The following is a 12,193-nucleotide window of genomic DNA, read 5'->3' as shown; positions in this document are numbered from 1 at the left end:
TAACCGAAATTTTTATTCTAAAATACAAATAGTCTTGTTTAGGCAGCCAAGACTCCAATATCCAGTCAGTTTTCACTTTGTGGAGAGAGGAAAGTATACATACTGATTCTTTGTCAATAGAAATTCAGAAACAAATGGGAGCCTTTAGGACAATTTAGTGCTTTTAATTTACACACCAGACAAAGTGTAAGGCAAGGAACAGCACAGGAATAGAGTTTTTTTTTGAGGTTTAGTGCCCCTTTAAGGTAGTATTTGGCAAATGTTTATTGTAATAGAATAGGAAAAGTACAGTGGAGCTGAATTTACAGGGCAGGTTTATTGGAGGAAGAAATGTGAGCACTTGTATTAATGTGAAGTGATCCACCATGCGTGAGTTCATTTATTGCAATATAGTGTTTGAGTCGATTAGGATATGGGCTTCAAAGGCATATCATAGGATATGACTCAAAGGCAAATCACAGGAGGCTGTTTCTTACATTTACAGCACTTTGTCCTTAGAAAGCACTTGGAATGAAGTCAGGAAAACCTCACGGTATGATTTACAGTTCTGGCACTCACCCTGTTTTGGGTGATGGCAAGAACTTGTCACTGCTTAATTAATGAGCAAATACCTTCATGGGAAGACCTGCAACGTTGTGGGCTTTAACCCCTCTGTTTTAAAATTAGAAGTGTTTTGCAGGATTCATATTTGTTCAGCATGTCACGCCTCCCTTCCCACACTCTTAGATGCCAATAAATGTATCATATATCTTAATTTATGTGCCAGCCAATGCAGATATAATCAAGCCTGAATAATCCCGTGAACGTTGCCGTGTAAAGGTAATGCAGAGGATGTGTATGCGTCACTGTTTAGATGCTGTCCAACCAGTATTAGTAATACCATGGCACACAGCCTTGGGATCTCTCCTGGTTTTATCTCCTGATTATGATTCTTGATGGACTGGCAGTTTAACTCGGCAGGGATGCGCTCCAGAGAAACCGGATGGAAACTCATGGAGAGTCCTTTCAGCAGATCCAATCCCACGCGACAGATATGAACCAGAGCTAAATGAAGTCAGCCTCCATGGATATAATGGCTCTCGACCAGTTCAAATCCCACGACGGGCGGTTCCTAAGGCACTCCAGTGGTTTAACGCTTGCCAGACGTACCTACACAACAGTGACTCACACTGCAGTTATCGGAGAACATGGCGACAGGGGAAGGAAAAACCCCCAGTGCAGCTCCATCCTGGCTTTGAACAAATTGGATTGCGGTTGCCTGAAAACTGTGGTTAGGAAAAACATGATGCTGTCTTCTTGTTTTTTTTTTTTTTTTTTTTTTGATTATGCTGCCATGCAAACAATGCCTGTAATAGAAACATTCATTTCTGTGGTCTGTTTCTGTGATACAAGGCTTTGTAAACAAAAAACGAAATTGGCATTACTCATGTTGTTAACGTGAGTGAACACAATGACAAAGCTGAAGGTTTCCCCTTTTCCTCCAACAATGGAAAGAGATTTAATCATTCCAAGAATGACATAATTACTTAAACGGTTTTTCAGTTTTTTTTTTTTACACATTAAATAATATTAAAGACACGGTGTGTTTTGAAATAAAGATCTAATTACCCACGGGTGCATAGCAGTCGTTTAATAAAAACAGAAAAAGTGTTTTGGCATGGTTTGATTGATGCAATGCCTTTCGTCCCTGCTCCCAAGCAAATCCTTTTGAAGACTGGATTGTGGAACTGAAGATGCACTTAGATTCACCAGACTTCAATCCACCATGAGTTTCTTGGCTGACCTGAGACAGGAGTTTTGAAGTATATAAGATCTGCTTTGACAGTGTAGGCATCTCTTCTGATTTGTGTTTCTTTGAGATGTTTAGGAAAGTGTACATAACGCTATCAGTCGTACAGTATTTGTGCATGATTGTTTTTTTTTCTGCATTGTCACTTTCATTGTTCATGGAGGACATGGAGTGCTCTTTAAAATCCATCAGAAAGCTCAAACCCATCAACCTGCCAGTTTGACCCCTCAAGGGAGCACAGGTAAGTACAGGTAAACAAACACACGGCGTAATTACAACTGCAAATTGCATAACGGGTGCCTTGGCCCTGTGTTTGGCCTAGGAGGTCTTGTCTTGGCTTATTGTAGCACCCTCCACTTGAGGAAGCAGGCAGTGGAGGGTTGGCCCCCTAAAAGCCTCTTCAGAAGGCAGAATTGAGCTTTCTATGTGTCAAGACCGGTGAAGAGCCTGTCTATAGCATGCTCACGGTGCAGACAATGGTCAGATAGTGTCTGCAATGCACACGCTGTCCCGATGCTTTCTCCCAGACAGGAGGCCAGTGACTCACACCCTGAATCATTATTGTCCTAGACAGTTCCCAGATATGTGGGGGACTATTCCACCTTTTTAGAACTTCAAAAGCTGAACATGTAAAATATCACACATGCTACCAAAACTGGTACATATATATATATGATGGTACAATATTCTGAATATATTTATTATATTATATTACATTTATTTATATATTGTTTTGAACATATATGTCATTTTAACACTTTGCTTTGAATAATGTCAGTAGTTCACATCAAAGCTAGAAGGAAACTGTTGATTGAGTGAGTATTCAATTGACCCAGTCTTGATGGGACAACTACAGTATGTGCATATATTGTAAAAAGGGAAATAAAAAAGGAGTTACATAATCACTGTGAATAGAGCTGAAACAGGCCGGATTCTCTCAGGGAATCTCTGATGAGGAGCAGACACCTCCTCCGGCAGAAATTTAGTCTGTGTGACTTTATGAAAGGCCCCAGGGCTGCCTTTTCACTGGACTTCCTGTGCTGTATCCAGGACACTTCCTGCCTGTTATGCACACAGACATGTAAACACAATCAGGCTGAATAAAGTGTGGAAAACCCGCGCGTCCGTGTGCCATTCAGACCGCGACGGCGGGGATCGCAGTGGATTAAGTCTGTCACTATCAATCAAAGCTGCTGAAAGGGCCGCTTTTCAGGTGGCACAAACAGACTCTGTTTGGCAGCGGGGCATTTTTTTTTTTTGGGGGAGGGAGCTTTGAGTCTTTTGAGTGAGGGAGGGAAGAAAGGCTTTCCTGTAAACGGCAAACTTTGGCAAATTTAAATACGGAGCGCAGCCAGGTGACCCGTGAAGGGCGAGTGATGTTTCTGGTGAGCAGACGCCCGGGGCCCTGCCTGGTCCGTTCAGTGCACGCACGTTTTGAGCTGAAGTCCGGCAGTGGTGGCGCGAGCACTCCAGAGTGTGTCCTAGGTGTAAAGCAGGAGTTATCTCGAGCCCTTCTCATGGGCAGGAGGGGCTGACCTGTTCACCACAGTCTCTGTGATTCCCAAAATCTCCCCGGATTCGAGTTGGGGTCTTCCCTCTCTCCCCATCTTACCAGAAAAGAGAAACAATGACCCAGACAACATGCTGCCTTTTTTTTTTAAATAGACTGATTTTCTTCAGTTTGTCTGTATTTTAAAGATGATGGAGGGGCGGGAGCATACAGTTAATGCTGAGGTAGATTATTCTTTAGTATTGGCAGTCAGAAATCACTTTGGAAACTAAATGCAAATGCAGTTTAGTTTGTGTACTGTGCTGATATTTGGACAATAATTTCACTCTACATATGCATCAATACATTCTTGGCAAGTCTGATCCATCGAAGTTGAAATGGTGCTATTGTAGCCGTCCAAGAAGTCAGACAGAAAGACAGAAAATCAGACAGTAATCCTTACGAGTCACATATAAAGCCAAGGAAGATACTGTCCCACTTCATTACAGCTCTAGAGGAAAAAAAGGTGTCTCTAGCGTTCATCTCCCTTCCTATGGTAGAGACATTTATTGTCAACTCAGGCGCAGAGGTTGCACTTGTGTGTTTTGCTTACTCTTTGTAAAGAAGCCAATGCCTCACTGTCTTTCAAAAGTCATATGCAGTTTTCTCCATTTATACAATTTTATATTGTACATTACAACTAGAAGAAAGTAGCCCATACACAAGAAAAGTTAAAAAAAAAAAGGATGTGTCATGGAGGCTGTTGTAATGGCGAGTAACCACTGGGGGGCAAAGCCTGACTTTTTAACATCCACTCAGTTAACTTATAAGGCTCTACAATTACTTCTTTCTCTGAATGATCATTTGGAGTCATTGGATAGTTGTTGTACTTAATGCCAAACTTACATGTGAGGATAAATAAATAAAAAAAAATGTTACATTAGGCTACGCATTCCGCCGTCTGATCTGTTAATGACCTTACATACTTGCAGTGCTTTACCCGCTACTTCATCACAGTCAATTACAGCAAAGAATATCACAGGTACAAAAAAATGGGTTTGGGTTTGCTTGCACTTTACTTATGGCAGGTTAGCCTGGCAACGAAATTCCTCTTCATCAGGCAGTGCAGCAGATTCTGTGCCATCCGTACACATGAGAGCAATAGGAAGCTCTACAGGGGCATAACATTGTCAGAATCAGAGATCTTTTGCCCCGTTTCCCTTGAGCCTGTCAGGTACCCTCTGACACTAACTGTGGCTGAGTGTCTTCTCCATCCAAAGTTCGAATGCTGAAAACTGGCCTTTTTTCTTTTCGGTGTGTAAATGTCCTCAGCACATTTTGGATGGAACCAACCTTTCACTGTCAGTTCCATGTTTGAAAAAGCAGGAGAAAGCACATCTGATCGACATTTGATTACTGTAAATGCATTTATAATGTAATATAATTGCAAATGTATACAAGCAATCATTTCAGTTCTTGTGTAGATAAATATTTTGTCAGATGCACAAGCGTATTTATTTTGTTTATGTATTACTATTTAAACAAGTTGTTGCCATGTAAAATAAGTGACATTTTAACCACTGTGTGGTTAGTTTAATATTATGGCTACTCTTAAATCCAGTGGGAAAATACAAAAATATGATGCAAAGGAAACAAACTAAACAAAACTGATGAAAACACAAAAATGATCAGAACATATATGAACAAAATCTGCTATGCTGGTTTTTCCCAGTTAACTATAATTAAGAACAGTTTGTTAATACATTGTCAGACAATAGTTTCTGACACAGAGGTATTGAACTGAACCCCCCCCACACACACACACACACACACACACACACACACACACACACACACGCACACGCAGACACACACACACACACACACACACACACTCACACACACACACATTCTGCTTCTAAGGCTCTACTGCCCTCTGTTGGTTGGTTCTTGGTACAAAATATTTTCCCTTGAATTTATTGGATGTATTATTGTCCTAAAAAAACTGCAAAAAAACTGACAAGAAAGTGTGTGTTCTGTCATTATTTTGTGAGTTCCAGGTAAATATCCTCAGTCAGCACCTTGGACAATTTTCTGCATACATTCTCTGTATCTACATTTTAACAGTGCAACACAGGAATGTTGTCAGAATGTTGTGCGTGTTAGCAGATGGGTTATTTTGAACACACAACTCCAGATGAAGAGACCATTTGAAATTGTGATTTAGGTTGTCTGCTCCATTATCAGATGGTACAATTGAACGTTTTGTTTCACAAGCTGAAACAATGCTTTTTTTCTGTACCTTTGCTGAGGAGGTATAACTGGGAAAATAAGCTCTGAATGCCACAAATCTGTCTACATTTGGCATGACGTTCTGGCAGCCTTGCTGTGCACCACAAGCTTTAACTCTGCCTAACCACCGGTAGTTATTACTTACAAAAATCCCAGCAAACATCTCTGGAATTTCTCTAGAGGGGTTTTTTCAGGGGCCAGCCATGTGAGGGTGGGGATTCAGAGATGTTGCAGCTTTCAGCTTCTTACAGTATGTTCTCTCTGGCAGTCTGCAGACATAGCAATTAATGCCTTTCATAAATCAAGCAGGGGGAGAGGCAGCCAGCTCCGGTATTCCATTTACACAGATTGCCTGGTTGTGTGTGTGTGTGTGTGTGCGTGCAAGTGTGTGGGTGTATGTGTATGTGTGTGTCTACATGTATGTGTGTGCGTGTGTGTGTGTGCATGTTTGTGTAGCGTGTGTGTGTTTTGGGTGTGTGTACGTGTTTAGGGGGGTGTGTGTATGTCTGTGTGTTTTAGTGTGTGAGTATGTTCCGTTCTTGGGTTCTGAAAGCTTGTTAAGAAGTGACTGCACTCACCCTACACTGAGCTGCTTGTTCTGTGATATGCAGTGGCAGACTTGTACTGAAGTTATGTGGACAGTCTGCAGTGACTGCCATGCCTCTACAGTATGAACATTAGGATCCACCACATCTGTGTGCTGTGCTAGTGATGGCCCAAGGTTTACTACAGAGCTAGGTAGAGCAAACTTTGTTTTTTATGGTTTTTGGAACCATAACCCTCTCTGGCATGTTACTTCTGATATTTTCAGTAGTGATCACTTGCCTTTTATAAAGTTAAGACTTTCTCCCATTACATAACCTCAGCTAATTGCAGTTTGCTACACTGATATTTTCTGGGCTACCTTTTCTTATGATTGGAGCAGATCAGCGTTTCCACAAAAGGACTTGCTGCTCTGTGCACAGCCACACAGGATCTTGGTGATGTGAATGTCTGCACGTAAATGCTCCTTTCATGGGCCCGGGTTTACACCAACATAAACGTCTAGGATTATGATACAAATACATGGTCAGCAGTTCATGCTTCAGCATTGAGAGCAATTTAATGGTGGGCTGCTTAATATCATTTACATGTGTCGAGTGAGTGACACTGCAATCCAACCACAAGAGTGCATTATATGTTACCGTGACAAAAAAAAAAAAAAAAAAAACGAGCTGGTAGGCTGGTAACTTGCACTTGAGGAATGGGGTAAGGATACAGTCTTTGTGAACATATCCAGGTGAAAACAAAAAAGATGCTTGTTTTTAAGTTCCACCCCACTCCATTAAAAGTCCACGGTGTGTGCAGATTGCAGTGCAGCACAAATCAGGCTGTGAAAGTGGGTTACAGAACACGTTGGAGGGAAGGTTCTGACGGTTCTGGAGACATTTACATGGTGAAGATTGGGTTATAGGGCAGTGCTGCTCACTGGGGGGGGGGGGGGGGGGGGGGGGGCTGCAGGTGTCCCCCTGCAGGTGTCGCTGTGCTCAGGACCTACGCAGACTAGGGGGCTTCCCCATCTTTCACCAGCAGCGTTTTATCCCTGTCGTGCTGTATAATTACACGTGGCGACACTTCCGAATGCCGCTTGAGGAGGACGGCCTGGCTTTGATCTTTGCAGCTGTGGCTCCTTAACGGTAGGCCCGTTCAGGTAGACAGAATGTACAGTATATTTAAATCCCCTGGCAGTAGACAGCCGACATACCTCATCTAAATGTGTTTTTTTCCCTGTCCTGGTACCCTGTGTGACTGCCCTGCTGCCTTGTAAAGCCTTGTAGTAAATCCTTGCAAATAGATTTGAACCAACCTGCCCAAGAATGCAGGACATATCTCACCCTATGCTCTGTTGTATAACCAGAAATTTGTAGGCTTTAGCCAACATCCCACCACAAAGAAGGTCTGGGCCCAATTAAAGTTCAGAACGGGTTTTTATAATATTGCGCTATAACAGGATGTGGTTGTATCACACCTCTGGGCTGAACTTTTCCACTGTGCCCATTTGGTCAATCCAAGCTAAGGCTGCGTGACTGAACTAAGTCTGTGACTGTTGACGCCCGTTGAGCAACAAGACAATAATCCTTGTTTTTATGTTTTCTGTTGGTGCATACATTTGCATACATTCTAAAAATGCCTTAACCCTGACGCTCATTGTGCCGTTTTGAAGTTGAAGTTTGCCGTTCGAAAGTATATCGTACTAGTTGCCCTTTAGGCTGTAATTGTAAAAATCTGATAGTACTGCGTCCTCAAACAGACCTTACTCTCAGCTGAGAACTGTCTCATTGTGGAACTGTACACATCCTGTCCCCGTACTGTCGCTGTACCTACTGTATGCACTTTTGTAAGTCGCTTTGGATAAAAGCGTCTGCTAAATAAATAAATGTAAAATGTAAATGTAAAATGTAAAAATAGGGCACATTCACCTGCCACTGAATAATTTATGGAAATTTGGTCATAACAAATGATAACAGAGCAGTGATGAGCTTCCCATGCTCTCATCTAAGACAATCCACATCTGCAGGTGATCACATAACATCAGGTCAAGGACACAGTATGGATCAGACTGTGTTTCAGCTCCTGCTTCTTACAGGTAGGCATACCCTTCTCTGTCTTTTCAAAAACATGCTGATCCTTCAGGACCAGTATATGGATTTGAGAAATGAACATAAAACCCATAGGTTGCATGTTTGATTCCTAATCGGGGCATTGCTATTGCACCTGTAAGCAATGTCCCCACATTATTTCAGTAAATGCCTATGTATGAACAAATAATGTGTGAAATGTGTACCATGTAAGTATTTCCGGCTAAGGGTGTCCTTGGTCTAATGTTTGGTTATCCTTTTTTCAAAGGGTCATGATGTGCAGGATTGGAGCATTTGAAAAAAGACAATTTACTTACATCTACATTGCGTTTATTCATTTGGCATTTGCCAGTTTATAATACATCGTCAATCATCTACACATGCCATTTCCCCTTGTACATTAAATTTGCCAGTTTGCCAAATTTTCGTGTTCATCTCATAGCGCTGAGGCTCTCCACAGGCACCCCACGTCAGTACATCTTTGTGAGCCTGGAGAAGAACTGGACCGAAGCTCAGACGTTCTGCAGAAAGGATTATGTGGACCTGGCCTCTTTCCACAGCTCAGAGGAGATGGACAGCCTGACGGCAGCGGTGAACAGCAGTTACCACGGGACAGCTTGGATAGGACTGGAAAGGGGGAACGCGCCCACGTGGAAGTGGACCCTACCAGACGAACACCTTGATAGCAAAACAGACTCTCCCTTTGAAAACTGGATGAGCGGGGCACCGAATGACGTCGGTGACTGTGCTCAGATGTATCGCGCTGGTGAATGGAAGAATTTTCCCTGTTCCAGCGAGCCGTTCTTTGTTTGTTACAATGGTAAGGAATTACATCAAGTTTTAATCTTTACTCCAAGTAACGTGCGTATTAATTTTAGTCCATTAAGGTTACTTAGCTCCCAGCTTATTTCAGAAGTGAAGTGAATAATGTTTCAAATCAGTGAGCTTATTTTACAAGAGGTTTTTCATGACACCATTATGTCTCACTGAATGACTTTTGGATCTTGATGTGATGGCTTCTTTGCTTATTTTCACAAACTCTGGCCTAATAACAGATGCCATTTTGGTCTTTGTGTTTTCAGGAAGTGGAGAACCTGGACAGAGATACATTCTGAAGGAGCAAGAGCTGTCTTGGCACGCTGCTCAGTCCAACTGCAGACAGCATTACACAGACCTGGCCAGTGCTCGAAACCTTACTGAAAACGAGGAGATACAGAATGTCTCGAGAGGTTTTAACGTCTGGATCGGCTTGTTCAGGGATGCGTGGAAGTGGTCAGATCGGGTAGGCTCCTCGTATCGCGACTGGGACGTGGGGAGTCCCACTTTTGACCAAAGCATCGAGCACTGTGCTGCTGTGGTGTTCCAAGGCTCTAGGAGGAACAAGTGGGGTGACTTTGACTGCGCGACCAAACGGCCTTTCATCTGTCATCAGTACAGTAAGTTCATCTTTGCTTGTCTGAAGTGAGCCATTAGAGGGCGACAACGGGGAGACCATACAGTTTGCTAATCAGTCATCCATGGTGTTTTGAATATCAGTGAGGGAGCGCACTTGGTGCTGTGTTTCCACAGAAGGGACGAGAGTGGTGCTGAAAGTGAAATTCACATCAGACCAAGACCCGAAAACCACTGATCCTGAACAGAACAACAATGTATTCCTACACCAGGTGCGTGTCACCCGAAGCACAAAGCAAAAAGATGCATGACTCTCATGTCCTTAAACAACTGATTAGCTTGGAGGATGTGACTGCTGCCTCTTCTGCTAGATAGTATCTTCTTTTTCCCTCCCAGAACTCCCTGTAAAGATGAACATAGGGAATACCATTTTTATGAATAGACTGTGTTTGAAAGAGGAAGACCATAAGAGAGAAAGACAGAGTGAGAAAGAAAAAGCTGAATAAAGCTGCTCTGAGAAAAAAGAGAGAAAACAGTCAGTTTTCTGATCATGAACAGTTTCTGATCATCTTTTTCAGCTAAGGAAGGAGGCTGTGAAGCTCGGAATTCCAGGAGACACTGTAATACACTGGAAGATACAGGAGGACGGGCGAATTTTACACCTGCAGAAGGAGAAGAGCGAAAATCAAACAGGTGAGAAACATGTACCCAGCAAGCATCCAGTGCCCATGATGAATCAGGGGTCTCCCTTCTGAGCTGATTTCATAAAAAAAAAATACAAAAAATTTAAATGAAATTATATTTAAAGAAATGTTTGAAGGAACTTGTGCTTGTGCTTTTTGTGTGGGCTGTTGCGGATCAGAGCCTGAACCAGACTGCAATGCACCAAAAGGACCTTAGCCGGAGCCCGGCCATTAGGGATGCCCTTAGGAAAGCAAAGCTGGTGTCTTTTGTAAGTCTTCACTATCTTTATTCTCTTCCTGTTCCCTACTCACACCAATGAATTGACTACTACTTCCTCACAAAATTGCACACAAAATGTAACGTTGTCTGAATGTTATTTGAATGACATGTTTTTGTATTCAAATTTTGTTCTACCAAAGGATGATGGATAGATGATTAATGTTGTTTTGTTTCTGGGAAAGAAATCTGACCTCCCTGCACGCCCCATTGCAACCTAATGACAGTCTTGCCTATTCTGATATGTATTTATAAAATTTTCCTTCTACAGATATTGTACAGATATAGCATTAGTAAGTTATGTACACTATATATGTTGCTGGGGTATACATGCATGCCCTTTTGTGACCATTCCTCGATACCTATTTTTGTAATTGTCATACAGGTAATGGAAAATTTAAAAACCTGCGTGCAACTAATAATTAAAGATTTTCTTCAAATCTGCATTTTTGCTGTTCTTCAAACATGGCATCATCTTTAGTTTGCCACCCATCCAGATATTTCTTTCTTTAAGTGATAACTCAGAGGTTGTACAGTATCTTAGCCCATGTTGGGATGTCACGGAAACAGTTCTTTAAAGTGTGTCAGTACAGAAGAGCCAGGTCATGCAAACAGAGCAGGATGTTGAGTTCAGCCTTAACAGTCTCCCGTCAGAGGCTCCTGTCAGATCCCCTGCCTGCTGGGTGTGGCACTAAGCCCCATGGTACGGGAAGCCTGTAATCAAAGCACTGTCAGCTGCAATCTCTCTCCCATGCCAATCTGCTGTCTTGCTGAGTCAGGCCACACCCCTCAGGGGCAGGTGGAGCCAACCGCAAGCCACCGATGTGTCAACCCGAGGAGGTGCGTTCCCACAAAGCCAGGGTGCCAGCCAATCAAAGCAGCTGCTTCAACCATCACGCCATCACTGGACCCCACATTGTAGTTACTGGAGGGGTTTCCACTCTATGCTCGCTTTTCCTTCATATGCTTAGTATTTTTTGGGTGTGCTGTGGTGTAAGGTGTATTATGGCCAGTGTGTGAATGTTGTTCACAGATGAGTAATTCTGATATCTTCCTTCCTGCCTGCTTTCTGACATGGCTGCATTGTCTGAAAGTTCGATGTACTGCATAGCAGTAATGTGCGAATGAGTGAAACAGGAATTTTCCCCCTGAAGCTTTGTGCTGCAGGTGAGGTACTTTTCAACAAACCTTCTGAACTGACCACAGTACACAATGTACACAATGTACATAATTTCAGAGCTCTACATACAAATTTTTTAGGAACGCCAGTCTTAGCTTGGACTCCTGCAAAAGCTAATCTGCAAATACTCTAGTGCCATCTAGTGGAAGAATTATGAATTCTCTCCTGAATCCGTCAAATGCTGGAGTTGTAACTTTAGAGTTTTTACAGACACCATTACAGTCTATATTTAATGCTGAAATTGGCCAAAGCAGGAAAAATCTTGAAGATGACATAGGTGACAAAAATGTTTTTCCATTTCAACCCTAGGTGAATGGGGTTTTGAGGATTCCTGTAATGTGCAGTACACATGACCCCTCACGTTGACCAAAGGCCCATGTTGCAGTATTTTCCATGCATTTTTTTCCCTCTTTTATCTCTTCCTTGTGCATTCAGTGTAACGCTACTAATTGTGTATGTTATTTACGTTCTGC

This window comes from Megalops cyprinoides, chromosome 18 (assembly GCF_013368585.1).
Source record: "Megalops cyprinoides isolate fMegCyp1 chromosome 18, fMegCyp1.pri, whole genome shotgun sequence".
In the NCBI taxonomy this organism is placed as follows: Eukaryota; Metazoa; Chordata; class Actinopteri; order Elopiformes; family Megalopidae; genus Megalops; species Megalops cyprinoides.
This window is presented reverse-complemented; position numbering follows the sequence as displayed.